Raw genomic sequence first — 15,686 nt, forward strand, 5'->3', positions numbered from 1 at the left:
CAATAATTATTTTGGGTTGCTTAATTTCATATGCTTAATATTATAATTTTAGTTTTTTGTCCATTTCAATGTATTTTGATTTACATAATTGAGCCACATATTCAGAAATAATTCCATTTTATTTTTTATTTTAGCAGTCAAAACTTTTAGTTGTCTGCCTTAGCTTGTGAGAAAATTTTGTAATATTTTCACAAGCTCCCAGTACATGTACTTTTCTCACTCTTTATCTGATGACCTATTATATGCTCTCCAGTACTTTGATATAACCAGATATCTGTCCCTCTGCAATTTTATTTTTCTAGTGAATCCTACACTATTCACACTAGAGAGATCATTGCTGCTCTCTCCCCATTTCATTGCAGCTGTGGACTAAGATCCCTGGATATTGCCTTCATCTACAAATGGTCGTTTTGTTGGTTTTTTTTCTTGTCTGTTTGGTCTTCTTTTTTTAAGAAGCAGCAGCACAGGACAGAAAAAGCATCACTGAAGCATGAGAGATCCAACAGCACACTTCACTGCACCTACATTCTGTGGCCTAGTCTATTAGTTTTTTCTTCAATAAGTTAAGAGTACTAGGAACACTCCTGGACCCACTGGTCCATACAGCTAAACTGTGAGATCAGTCCCAGGAACAGCTGTAGCATGGGTCAGCTCCCCAGACCAATTTTGTGGCATGGTTCAGGAATCATTATAGGCCAGGCACCATGCCCTTAAACAGTTTTCACGAGGCCACTCATATTTGGGAATATGAGACATAGCACCATGATTGCTCCAAGTTCTCAGCTCATTACATTTCTACAGGGCTCGTCCTGAATCAGGAACTCTGTGATCCTATTTCAGTCTGCTCGTGATGCCACCATGGCAAGTGGAGGCATCTGGCTGCAGCACCAGTGAAGAGTTCCAACTGTGATTAAGATAGCAACATAGCCACAGCTGTACTACTTCCAAAGGCATTGTTTAGAGGACTAAGACATTTAAAGAACTGATACTTCTTGTTGTATGCTATTGCTGTTCACTACAACCAGCATTCATCTCACCTAAGTCTAGTTACTTGAAAAGTAAAAAATTAGGCTAGCCTACTTGTCTGGATTCCCAGTGTGGTCATTTCTAGAGGCCAGATCAACCTATCCTGAGAAAGTATATGGACCGGATGTCCATGCTGACTTTAAAGGGTGCATAGATGCCCAGCTTGGACTCATCTTTATGTTTTAGGCTGCTGAAGTTATGTGAATTCATTTGTAATTTACACATCAAACTGGAGCACATCAAAACCCGACCCTGGACAATACAGATTTGGGTGCAGAACTTCCTGCTAACACACAACTGCAACAGCATGAATTATGTCCCCCTAGGAGGGACAAAAGCTATAAAAGAGAAAGAATTGACACAGAAGTCCCTGTGCTATTTGGAGAGGAATGAATGGGGAATAAGATGGACAAGGGGAGCAGCTATGTTATGGCAGTCAGAGATCCTCGAGATAATCCCAGCCAAGCTGGTTACAGGCCTGGGGAATGGATGTCAGTGCCATGTCAGCTGAACCAGTTAGTCCTGTGGAGAGGCAGGTCAAGAGGTGTGGAATGACTAAAATATCTTTATTGCCTCTAGGACCCAAGTTGGCAGCTTCTCATGGTGTGGCACAGTGCTGGGTGGCAGAGTTACACCAGCTCACTCAGAGCTGGCTTCTGACTTTTAAGTCTGCAGAGCACAGAGCTGACCCATGACACATTTTTAATTGTAAAGTTCAAAACTGGAGGGAAAAGAGCAGCGATATCTCCTTGAACGATCAGAAACTATTAAAGACTTTGCATAAGGAGAGGGGAACAAAAAAGAGACCTGGAAGAGATGGCAACTTGCCACTAGGTTACTCATGGGCAGTAATAACAAGTAGCCCCACAGGGATAACAGCAGCCGCAGGATGAAATCTTGTCCCAGAAAAACTCTGCTTTCCTTAGATGAAAGCCTCAGGGGTTTGCCCCTCTTCTACACTGCAGCTTTTAGGCATATTTTCATTTCAATAAAGTATCATGGAAATGAACTGGAAATTAGTCAGTATCATTCTTTCTTCTCAGCTCTCCCCATTTTACCATACATTGAACTGTGCAAACTCCTGACGCAGACAACTCTTCTGCTTGTTTTTTGGTCTCTGGCAGTTATAAGCCTCTTGATTTGCTGGTGGCCACAGGCACACCATGGTTCCTGGAGGGCAGCTTCCCCAACTGCCACTTGGGAACATGCACCCTGAAGGATGATGCCTGCCTTGCCTTCAAAAATCAGGGTCATCCTGGTGTGTCGAGGCAAAAGCTCCTGATGCAATTTTTATGAGTGACTATGAATCCTGGGATGCGAGCTTGAAGCCCGCGAGTGCAGGGTGGTGTGGCTGAATACTGACAATAAGATGATGCACAGCTTTGGCCTTAAGTGAGATTTATGGCTAGGGCTGTTCATGATGCAAAGAGTTTATCACTGCCAAAAGAAAGAGAAAACAGGCTCTGTCCATTTTAAACAGTTAATTGTAGAGGTTGTTCTCTGTTGAATGGAGGTACGGACATGGGTTGTTCAGATTTTTCTTTCCTGGGTGCTCAAAACATCTCTGTTTAGACTGTGAAGTTTTCAGTCTGCAAGTCCAAAAACCTCAGCTATATGTATATGTGATATACCTATATGATACAAATAAATCTATACTTTTATCAAATGAAAACATTCAGATAAAGATATCCCAGATGATCTACATACTTTTGGTTTAACATAACATCTTGCATAAAAATAATGCTCTAGCATAGCTGTGGTGCATTACAAATGAATCAAATGAATAGCTTGTACTAATCCCTCAGTGGTGATCTCCCAGACAACATATTTCAGTTTTTATTCATATAGGTAGACATCAACTTAATTTTTCAGGATGGGACACATTAAATATGCTTTTTCTTTGGAAAAAAGTCCAAGAGATAACAGACTTTTCAAACTGAAGTGAATGCTATTTACCCACACCAGTTCACTTTTTGCTCAGTTCAAGTATAATTTAATGGGAAAATTCCTCAATTTTTAGGTAATGTGTTTGAATAAAAATGCATTTGAGCCAGTTTGAATGTAAATATTTTGTGTGTGAGAAAAGGTACATGTATGGTAAAACTAATAGCTTTCCTATCTGTAGAGGAATGAGTACAGATGGATTTAATCTTAGTACTAGTCCTTTCACCTTGGCACATCACTTACGCCATCTCTATAACAACAGCCAGAAAATCTAGATAAAGTCATTCTAACAAGGAAACACTAGCACTTTTCTTACATTCCATGACGGGTGGCATACAAAAACATTTTCATTTAAAATATGATTTGCACCAGTTTCCTTTCGCACAAATCAGCTAAGGTCCATAAGTGAGAAAAACCAAGGATTTTATTTTAACCAGATTCATAATCCATGGATAAATTACTGATTTGTAACAGTGTAAGAAATCAATCTAATTCTGTGTCAACCTGCTGTTCATACACAGAGAGCTCCCTGTGCAAACACACGCCGGTGAAGTTGAAGGATACTCACAGTGTGAAATCCAGAAGTGCCATGGGCCTGTAGCTGAGCACTCTCGTGCTTCAGGGAAACAATGATAAGAAAAGGTTGTTGAATTTCTGGAGGTGTTTGGTGATTAACAGCACACAGTGCTTCTTTTCTTGGGGGAATATGACAGGATTCAGAGTTGCCTTGCCCCAGCAGAGAGATAATTGCTATAATTCATTAGAGAGGCTCATTTCCATTTTTCATTACTGGAGCAAAACTTTATAAACTGTGTTGAAGAGAATGGGAGCTTTTATTTCCCGAGGCTGCATGTATAATAATTTTAATTCAAACAACCAGTTGAGCCAGCCTACACTGGTCATTACATTTCCTGTCTTCTTCCTGTCATTTTGTAGTTTAATTTCTTCATCAACTTGCTCCTAGTTTTACATGCTCTTTCAGTTTCTCTGTCTTGAGACATACAGCAAGTAAACTCATTGGCAGTGATCAGTTAGCACAGTTTCTACAGGCTCCTTTTTAGAATAGCCTAGGCAACGTCTAACATCGATCCTACATCATTTATGTTTCAGCTGTGCAAAGAGAATACTTTCACAGTGGGAATGACTTTAAACTATGTCCTATTTTAAGATAAGCCTATATATTTTCTCCATGCCCTTGCCGCATTTGCTTATCAAAGGCACTTACATCTAAACAAGTTTTGTTTCTTACAGATGCTTTGCCTGTCTTATTTTATTCTACAGTACAACTGCTCGTGAGGCTGAATTTATAACTCAGCTACTGCATGCACAGCTACAGCCTGTGATGGCAAAAACAAAGGGTTAGAACTCCACTGCAGCTTCAAGAGGAATTCAAAGCTGTGTCAAGAGTTACTAAAAAAAAAAAAAAAAAAAAAGGAGACCACAGGTTACATCATTAAAATCCAGGAGAACTTTATCATTGTGACTATGAGTTCTTTAAGATTTGGTTTACAATATGCTAGCAGACAAGCCAAAAGCCGCTATTCAAACAGCAGAAATAGAGAAGAACTGAAAGCATGCAAAGCACCACAGCAATCAGTCGACTGCTCTCAGAGCAATCCTTCTGCAAGTTTGTCTCTAATGGAGTGACATTCTCCAGGACTTTTGCCCGGGCTGTATAGACTTACAGATGTGTTCCAGCTTCTGCAGTGCTGTGCATCAAAACAAGGAGATATTCAGCTATGATTTTTTTTTTTTTTTAAAGCTGCACTTCAGAATGCAGTTCAGAACTACCCCTAAACTGGAGTACATAATTTTTCTGAACCTTTGAAATCTGTAAAATATAGCTGCAGTTCTGCTTCAACCTGAGATAGCAGACTAGCTCAGAAGCTTACTGTGCTTCATTTATTTGCTTATTTCTGTTTCTAGTCCTGACCAAACCCAAATAAATAAGAAACATACAAGAATTATTTGCCTTATTCATATCTCCTGCCTGCTTTTCAAAGGAAATACAATTTGATGGCCAAGCACTGGGGTGGTCAAGATCTGAATTAATTTCTGACTCAAGTTGTTGGTGCAAAAGCTATGTGTTTGTATAGTTCTCAGATTAATAGATCCTTCATCTTGTCAGGAACCCTAAAAAGGATTGTATCCATAAAAATAAATAAGAAAAAAGTCCTATGATTTTTTCAATGCAGAAAATGTTTGAATTCTATCAGGTGTGGGACAAAAGGTAAAGTCACTTGTTATTTTATCTGGACTGGCTTACCCATACTCCTTTTATGTTGACATGCTTCCTGGGTTCAAGTATTTTCAGAACATATAACTTGCCTGACATTATCCCACAGATGACTTCTAGCCTTTTAAGAAATGTGTGCGAGCCAAATCTCTGTGATGTTATACCTTTTTTTTAAAGGTGGTTTTAGCAATTTTATCTCATGTTATTTTCCTACTTAGGAAAACTTGGCAAAATATCAAAAAAAAAAGTGCAGATGAGTGCTCTTCGTGGAAACTAGATGGATGCTTAGTACCTTCCCAAGCCAGGCTAACCTTGGGCTTTCTGATTGTCTTGTTGGAATTCAAATTCATTTGATGCCTGTGGATCCTTTCAGGATTCGTACTTCTGAGGAAGATCAAAGTTAGCTCAAGCTGTCTTGTATGATGCACCCCAAAGACTAAAAGGTGGTGACTGTGATGGTGAAAAGCACCTCTTGGCTTTTCTTCTATATTCATAAGGGGGCTACCCAAGGCTCATGATTTTGGCCTCCCTCCCCTGAATTTGCAGCGTGGAGTAGCAGCTTGCTGCCATGGTGGCAGCCAGCATGGCATGCTCCACACTCAAAGATGCAGGATATCTTTACTAGCCTGCAGTGCTATGCTGCTGTCCCTTGCCATGCAGGCCAGTAGGTGTAGGGCACTAGGCACTGGCCATGTCGTCATGGCCTTTCACACCCAAAGCTACAGGTAAATTAAAAACTGTACATACAGGAAAAAGTAAAAACTTTACTGCTTGACCTCTTTGGCTGCTGGGGGTAGAAGGAGGCAAGAACACACTTTGTGTTCCCAAGCAAAGGCCGCAAGAGCTTTGAGGTTCCCTGAACCTGCACATAAGCATACAGCCAATTCCCAGAAGCAAAATTCCTGGCCACCTTGAATCTCCCTGTCTGCATATTCACAACATGGGGAAACATGTTCAAGTCTCTCCACTGTCCCCCTCCTCCCTGTGCTCCAGGGCACCCTTGGTGGAAAATCCAGCACCTTTCTCTGAATCACTTTCTTGGTGTCTGTCATACTCCATGTTACAAGTTTTTTGCCGGTCTAGCACAGATCCCCACATTGGCCCATGAGAATCAAGTTGCCTTTCTCCTTCACAAATCACCACCCAGCCATAAACAAGTACTGTAAAAGAAAGTGAGTGTATGTTCCTGGAGGTTATAAATGATGGCATATGAAAGAGAATTAGGACAATTGGATTTTCCCATGCTGGGCTGACCCCCATAAGACTGAGCAGAGAAGAAAATTTGCTTTGACTAAGCAAATATGATATGGTAGTCACATAAAGAATGGAGCAAATCATATGGAATATCAGAATTGTATTTAAATAAACATACTTTCTAAAGCAGAAAAACATTTAAATATTCGCAATAAAAATTTAAGACACTCCTTGTTGTGCCTCATCTCCTCATTTTCCTCTGTAATTCCTTTATACCAACATATTATGCCTATGACTTCTGTCTGATAGACCCTTTCCCTATTTACCTCTAGCTGAACTTCTATCTGACTTTTAACAGCTGCCTAAAGATCCATAGCTGGGATTTTTTGCTCCATCTGGTTTCTGATAACAGGCAAAGCTCGATTAACTTATCCTGATAAGTTACTATGGCAACTTCCACCAGTGCAGCAAGAATGAAGGTTTCACAGGTATGTTCTTATCAGTGCACATTTCCCCTGACTAGGCAACTTAATCCATTAAAATTAAATGGTGAATTGTGCAAATGAAGGCTGAGCCTTGTACTCCTTGCTGGAAGTTTGTCATTAGCCTGGATTATAGTGTGAGTATTGCTGTCTTTGTTAGAAAACACTTCAGCAAGCCAGCAGTTAGCAGAGTAAGGTCTCAAAACTAGATAACATTGCATTCAGAAGTGCAGTAAATCCTAAAGAGAACCTTAGTGTTGTTAATCCTGTTATTTGTCACTATTAATAGTGAAAAATGACAAAACATTCCTGGCTGGTTTAGGGCATGGCTACTGAAAAAGTGCAAAGCAAATCTGGATTTTCCAATCATCAAACACTCTAGTGTTTCAAATGGGAAAAAAAATATATATGTAGGTGTGGGTGTAAACTCAGCTGTGTGGCCAACATGCAGCAGCGGAGCCTTTCCTGAAAGCCCAGTAAATTCACTTGCATTTGCTAGAGAGCTTCCAGAATGTGTGTGGGCACCTGTCAGGGTGAAAAGTTCTGCAACTTGCTCATGTCCTTAGCATCCACTGAGTACCAGCTGAGTATGGCTCATATCCTGGAGTGAGAGGGCAGCTTTGGTCATTTGGTCTGGAGGCCAGAGTTAAATCTTTAGCCAGTTATAACACATGGAAATATCTTGGTCATACCTTTCTTACAGTGATGCCCTTCTAATTTCTGTTTTCTGTTAGATAAAGTGAATGGCTGAGAGGGGCAAGAGTGTTTTAGCATAGAGATGAGTGGCCTCGAAGTGATTATGGTGCCTTCGCCATGGGGACACATTAAGGAACAAATGACATTGAAGAATATGTCCCTATATATCATTAAGTAATTTCTAGATTTCTGAAAGAGTGTTTGCCAGCCGTGTTATTTCACATTTTAGCACAGAAATAAATCAGAATTACAACCTGTGGGGAATAGAATTTTTTAAAAGTGCCTCCACAACCAGCTTGAGATTTCCAGGGGTTTTGTCCCAGGACATTACCAAGCCAGTTTGCAGCTGGTCACATTCCTGAGTGAGCTGCTGAACATTTCACAGGCAGTATTTTTTCTCCAATCAATCCCTCTCCTATCTGTGTATATCCAGCTGATTTCATGATAAAAGAGATTTTTAAGGGACTCAGTTTTGCCACACTGATTTTTACCAAGCAAGGGGTGATTTGATGAAAAGTGTGATGAAGAGGGGCCTCTCACTGCAGGCACAGAGGAGCTGAGTTCACCATTTTCCATCTAACAACAAAGTCTTCGCCTGGGTGAACCCTAGCTGGCCTGGGAATAAGGAGGTGGGTGAGACTGAGACAGGAGATGTCCTCTTTTCTTTCCCGACAATGTGGTCATCATAATCTGGGAGAGATGGGTTGCAGATAAAAACAGCCATGGTTTTCCAGGCCCATCATTGCTTGTGAAAGTGCTGTGTACCTCACGAAGAGGAGGGTATTCACAGTCTCCAGGAGTCCTGTGCCCTGGACAGCATTGCTTCTCTACTACTCTGCACTAGGAGGTGTAATCTGAACTGAATTGCCCGAGCATAAGTGACAAGGGGGAGACTATCTCAACTTTCTCCTGTTCCCCCTGTGGGGCAAACAGGTTACCAATTCAGACTTTGTTAACTTGGACATTATGAAGGTCATGCTTTACAGAAACAGCTGATTAATTTTTCTGAATCACTCCATTCCCATAGTGCAAATGGATGGTTAGAAAATCATACAGATAGAATGAACAATGACTGGGAACCCTGCATCTTCTACTTCAGAAGAAAAGAACACCTGAAAGAAAGATCTCATTAAGGTGTTCAAGACAGGAACACATTTTTTTAATATGTGTTCAATGCCTAGCACAGGGTGACACCTTGCTGCCAAAAAAAATGAAGTAGAAATACTGTCAAGGTGTATGATAGTAATTTCACAGTCTATCCAGGTTTGTAGACCATGAGCTCCATAAGACTGAGTCTGAGAATAAAATTAATCTCACAGGATGTCAGCATCCACATCTGAGCTACAAACTCTTCTTCTGCAGTCAATGGTGAGAAACAGGAACTGAAGGGTGCAAGTCCGTCTTAGTCCAATAGAGATTTTTAAAGCAGCTCAGATCAACTGTGCCCTGAAAGTGTCTATTTCTCTCAGCTGACAGTAAAGGATATGTTATTTGGCTAGCTCTAGGGTTAGATACCTCTATTTGGTCAACTGCATTTCATCTGAATGAATAACTGTTGAAAGGTTTTTTATGTACATATTATTTCTAAGATTATAAATGTTCTCTGATTTTTAAGACCATTAGCATTCATTGTGAGATCATGGAAAAGGAAGTTTCAGGTTCATTTATTATGCAGTGAATTTTTTTCTATAAGTGATTGCTGCTTTTTTTCAGCAGAAGAAATGCGTTTCTCAAATCCCTGTTATTTCTGCATGTATCTCACACTTCTAATATATTAGCACTGTAGGTAAGTTATATTAAAAAAGGCAATTAGCCTTTTACTTTAGTTGCTGTAGCAGTTACTTAGGTAACACAGTTATTATTATGTACTGGAGATTTTTATGGGCTTGAAAAGGAGAAAAATAATTTTCATTCCAGTCTGTTTTCATTTGGGTTCCTGTATAGTATTTATGCTGTCCAAATATATAATAGAAAAGCAAAATTCCCAGCACTTTAAAGCAAAGGCAATTCTCCTAGGGACTGTTAAGAGCTGGTTGTGTATCACCAATGTGGTTTGCTCCCATACAAATGAATAGCAATGTCAATTGTCTATCAGGCTCTGGCAGTGAGTTAGTCTTGCCTGAATTTAAAAGCTCTCAGTGTGGGTGTTGACATGCGTGATATGTGTCAAAGAACCCCACCACAGACAGTGGAGACCTGGATTCAGTTGCCTGCACACAGGTATTCACTGTCTTTGGAGGCCTTCCCTTTCTTCCACATGCCAGTACAGGTCTCCAGTAGGTCCTGCACTGTACCCAAGACCCTCATGTGAAGGCCCTGGATGCATCTCTCTGGACAGCCTTATAACCTCTTAGTCAGTGGAGTCTAGGGAGTTATTCAGGTGGCCAGCTGCCTCATTTTGGCCTAATTTAGGATCTTATGAGTAGCTCCTAGATTCCTCATTCAATACAGAAATAAATGAATCTAATGCCATTTTGGAGTCCTCTGGAGGATCCAGAAGACTGACGAACTTCTGTAAGGCCCTTATCACATCTGTTAGTTCCTTGCAGATGTCTAGACACTTCAGGGCATCTCACTTAGCACAAGGCACTTGTGTTTCAGCAAGTGAGTTCTGTCTGTTACTGACCACTTTGACTATCTCTCCATTGCTAGATTAATGAACCCAGCTCCACAGAGCACCTGTATCATAGACATTGAATAAGACACAGTGAATTCCATTTCTTATGCACCAGAAATGACATGTACATGACATACATTCAATGCAGAAGCAGCAAAACCCAAGAAAGCCAACAAAGACATGTACATGATGGTCATTTATCATTGCTGCCACTAGATCGCAAAGCCACCAGAACATGGTGAACCTGTAAGCATCTACTTAGTCCCCAGTGAGTACACCTAAGTCCTAAATTCTAATAGCCTCAGTCATGTTCACTTCAGTAGGGCTATTTGTGGAGAAGTCAGGTATTGACTGCTCAGCAGGGGTTAATCTAACTCAGCTCTAGCCCTCTGTAAGCTAAATATCTTGTCAAGCCTGCAGTTCTTCATAGTTGACAAAGACTGGCACTTCCAGGGAGCTTATTCATGCAATCTCTGGCAGGTATCTACATTAGATTGGGAATTATGCACTGAAAATGCCTGTTTTCTTACCCACCTGTGGAGGGAGTCCATACTACTAAGTCCTAATCCTGTAGCTAGAGTTCTCTATTACTGTGTACCTCGGTACACGCCAGTGTCCAGAGTGGGATCTGCTGAAGCATCTTGGAGGTATTTTCCTATTTCCCACGGTGACTAAGTATCTGGAGTGGTAATATGGGAACTATGCATTTTTCCCTAATGTGGAGCTGTGACGCTGCTAGGGCCTACATCCAGACCTAGGGTCCAAAATGTGCTGTTGGGTCTGCTAACAGGTGCACAACCTTAGACTTCTCCTTAGTTGATGATGGATAAAATTAGATATGAATCCTTTCCTTCCCCCTTCCCCAGTATTTTTAAATGTCTTGGCTTTCCCATCAGTGAATATCTGTAACTAGTCACTCAAGCTTTGCTGTTTACAGGTAGCTGCATTATAGAGTCATCCTGTGTTGCTGTCCCAGCAATGTAGACTGATACATTGATATGACTGGGGGATGGGAGATAAAAGCAGGACGAAAATATAGGAAATCTTTCCTGATGTAAAATATTTGTTTTTGACTAAAGAAAGTTCACAAAAGGGTCATTATTTGTATGGAGGCAAACCTTTTTAGTCCTTGTATTTTACCTCCCCTCTAACCACTAGTGATACACATAAAAGTCCATAAAGTGTCAATTTCTGTCCATTACAACCAAAGAAAAATGTATGAGATGTTTGGCTTGGGAAATCAGTTTTCAGTCTGCTATAACCTACTATTTGTTATAAGTGGAGTCAGGCATTGCACACTGTGCTGCAGTCTAGCAAAATAAAATTAGCTGCAAAAGGCTGGAGAAACTAATTACCAGTAAAGTATAACACATTTTCTGCTGGAGAGTGAGGATCACTATTTACAATTAATTCAGAAATTACCAAAGCTTTAATTTCTCTGTTGGTAGCCACACTTGTGCACAACTAACTTTGTTGCTGAAAAGATATTTTATGGTCTGTAGTCACTTGCACAAAAGGGCCCTCTAATTCTCTAGTGGTAAATGAACTGGTGATACATTACAAAATCAATTTTTTATGGAAACTTAGAATTTGTTGGTTGTATTCATATTAACAATGCAAGAATTCATCACAGTGTAACACCTTCCAGGCAGGTAGTCAGTCCTTGTTGTTACTGTCATGTTACTTGGAAGCATATGAATGACCATGGTTTATTCACTGCAAGTAGGGACACAAGCCCTGCAACCAATTTTTAAGCCATATTTTTTCTTTTAATATCATATCAAAATGCTGAAGTGCAGAGGATGTTTATAGAGTCACTATCTTTCTTTAGCATTAACAAGACCATTAAGAATTCAGTTTTCCTTCTGCACAGATTCATGCACAGACATGTGAAATGAAATGTGATCTATCTTTCAGCTGAAAGAGCAGTGTTGATGTATTTCCTGCTTAGATTCATCTCCTAGAGGCTGATAATATAAACTATCTGTATATTGGAAAAAACCCCACCCTAGTCTTTATTGAGCAGAGGCTAAAACATCAAATGGAAGGAAGTGGATTTTAATCCAGATTTACAAAGGAGAATTGCCATTGAATAAAACTTGTGCAGCTTCTGAATGAACTGTCTTTGTTGGAGGCTAGCTATTCTTCTAGGTACCTGATGATACCATAATGCTGAGTATGATTAGAAGTATGATTGGAACTATCTATCAATATATTTCACAGGCCAAAATCTCCTTTGTGTGAATTTGATTCATAGACCCTAAGTCCAAAGCCCAGCATTATGGTTACATTTAGACATCTGCAAATTGGATGTCTGAGCTAATCATCCAGATTTTCTTCATACTCAGTGGGAAGAAATGGGTAATTCAGAGGGTAATTCAGATTCTTGTCATCTCCAAATGAGTATCTTAAGCAAGGTCTGGAGGTGCCTGATTCTCTCCATCAATTATTAAAGGCATGAGGTGATAGCTCAGACTTTGATAGCAACATTAGAAACATGAAAAGTTAGAGCAAATAAATTCCACTTTGTGTTAGTCTGGTTTGATACGGCACAGATGTGAAAACTTTAGCCTATATATCTTACTTTGCTTTACCCTAGTAGCCAAGTTCAGGAACCACATAATTTCTCAAGGTACAACAACTGAAGACCCATTACTATGCCGTTTCTTGGTCTTACTGTGTGCAGACAAGTCTAGTAATCAGGAGTTGATTCTGCCTACAGGTTTTGTATCCCCCATAGCTGTAACAGGGATATAACACAATTAATATCCCAAAGACTTTCCTGGAAATAAGATGATGACTCTCAGTGTGTCTTCACACTCATCAGGTAAAGGAAGTTCAATTAGTACTAACAAATACATTTTTAGATGTTCAAGCAGGCACTGCGTTCAGTGAGACAGGCAACATATCATTCTTCAGACAAGGCAGACACTGTGTGGTAATAAAGATTGTGCATTTTTTTGACAACTGATTAAGGTAGATATTTGTCTTTCCTGTTACTGTTGGAAGACAGTCTTTCCTTGCTCATACTAAGCAGGGTCCGAACAGCAGGCAGACCCATTCCACCTGAAGACAGAGGCAACCACCCTAATAAAGCTCTTTCTTAGTAACTGCCTCACATGCATTAAGAATGCAATGCATCAGATATAGCAGCATGCAGAACCATTCAGCTGGGGGATGGAATAATATCGCCGTTTTTAAAAACAGGACTCTGGCAGGTCTCCCAGGAGGATTCTGACAGCCACCATCATTCATCTGCCTTTGCCACCTGAAACTGGTATTAACCATGAGGGAAAAAGTGATTGCACAGACTTAAACTTAGATATTGCTGTGACACAGAAATTGAGAATAAACAAAACTTGACACTAAGCAAACACCTATTTTTGGAGAACCAAGCAAATCCTAAATCTGACGCCAAATGACCATGTCAAATGTCGTAAAACATATCTATTCACTGTGTGTATTATATCCAGACAGCTAATAAGAAACAGGACGCTGTTTAAACAAACAAAACCTAAAACTGGAGGAGCTGTGCACCTTAAGTTTTACAGGAGTTATCTGCTGATTAACATCACACAGGGTGAAACAGCGTGTCCAACAGCACAGCATCTAAGGGTTGTAGAGGAAGTAGCCAGTGAGAAGTCAGTGGGCTTCTAAAACACCCTTATGAGCCTGTAATCTTCACTCTTAAGAGTGTGACCAAAACCTCCTGTGCTATGCAGTCTTTTACAGGCTCTTTGTTTGTATCTTTACCTATGGCTTCTGTACATGGAAGGTGTTTGAAAAATTAATCTCAGTATTTTAAACCCTCTTAAGATTTATAACTACTGGATTTTATTCTAGGGCCTCTTGAGAAATAAAATGTTGAGAATAAACATCCTAACTCAGGAAAACTGCGCTATCACTGTATATATTTAACATTTTTAGACTCTGGACTAAATGGATTCTAACAAAACTGAAACATAAACTCCACTTTCAGGAGTGCTCCAAAGGATTCCCTGGGCAATTCAGATCAATGTCTTTGCAGTATATTGTCCTGTTAATTTTAGTCTTATAGCTAAAATGCAAAGCAGATTAAATAATTTTTTTTAATCGTATTTTCTACTTCATGTAGTTTTGGAACACTGGGAAGGAATTATTCACAACAGATTTGTTAGGCTACTATTGCATTTTTTAATTGTAACAAAAATCATTACACAATGGAATAAAAAATATTTAAAAATGTGACTGAATGGACATTTAAAATACATCCCACTTTATTCCTAAAAAAAAGTTTCAGGGTCTCTTGCTCATGGAAATTCATACTTTATTTGCTTTATTTGCTTTATTTGAGGGGAGACAAAAGAACATTTTCCTACAAAGTGTGACACAATATTTTCCCCTCCCCAGGGTAAAGAGCATGAAAGGTTTTCTTTTTCAGACTGGGTGCATGCTCATCCACTTACGTATGCAGCCACTATACTGTACTCGAATGTAAATCACTCACAAAATGCCAGGGCCAATTTCTCAGTTGCCTATCTCCATAGTATACGTGTGCATTATGTATTATATGGTTAATAGTGCATCAGCTCCCTCGTGGAAAATCAAGAAAGCTTCCATGTCCTCCTGAAAGAAAACGTGGAATTATTTTATACACGTCCAGCCAGGTCAGGCTGCAGTATGTTCTCAGGAGAAATTCGAGCTGAATTAAGGCAGCACTGTGCTGTATGGTGATGCGGTGGATACAGAGCTACTTGAGGCAGCTCAAACGCAGGAGGTAGTATGGCTATATCAGCATGGTGCTCTCTGTAGACTAATTAGTCCTGCTAAGAAGCAGGATATAGTAGTCCAAGCTAAATGCTTTGAGGTAGTTCACAAGTGAGATGATGCATATCTGTGTGGTGCTGTGTTCCTGCTTCCCCATGGGCTGTGCTGAACCCTGCCGAGGTGGCCTTCTGTCTGAAACCAGGGACTTCTAACATTCACAAGAACTTATGAAGCTGGAAAGCATAAGGGAATCTAGTTTATCAAACTCCCACAGAGAAGCTCAATGGTTTGCCCGAGACTGGACAGCAAGACAGGGGCAATTCTAGTGAGAGAGTCCAGGAGGACCTGGTAGCTTTTTTCCATTGCACCAGTGCGTCTCAAGGCACATGACTCAGACCTGAGTGTCACCACAGTGTTTGCATTGCTGCACATGCATATGTGGGGTCTGAGACCGTGGGGATGCTTATGCCAGCTTTTAGCTCACTGAGGGAATACATACGCTCCTTTCTGGGAGTGAGGCATATCCTTGAAGTGGGAGGAAAATACTGGAAGGAAACAGCAGCTCTGGGCACTGGGCAGAACTAAATCAGCCAGAATGCAAAACTACAGAAAGAACTGCTAGCATTTTAGCCTACAAGACACACACAAAGTAAAGATAGTGAAGATGAAACTTAAAGAAATGTTTTGCCCAGCATTGTACAAAGACAAATGGGAATGAAAGTGAAGAATAAGAATACCAAAGCTT

At 40.2% G+C, this 15,686-nt stretch overlaps 1 protein-coding gene across 1 annotated transcript in view; it reads right to left on the reverse strand.

Moving 5' to 3' along the window:
- The window catches only part of GPC6 (glypican 6), a 797,652-nt gene that overhangs the window by 41,383 nt on the left and 740,583 nt on the right, over positions 1-15,686 (reverse strand). The gene's annotated exons all lie outside the window — the stretch shown is intronic.

This window comes from Strix aluco, chromosome 2 (genome assembly GCF_031877795.1).
Source record: "Strix aluco isolate bStrAlu1 chromosome 2, bStrAlu1.hap1, whole genome shotgun sequence".
NCBI lineage: Eukaryota > Metazoa > Chordata > Aves > Strigiformes > Strigidae > Strix > Strix aluco.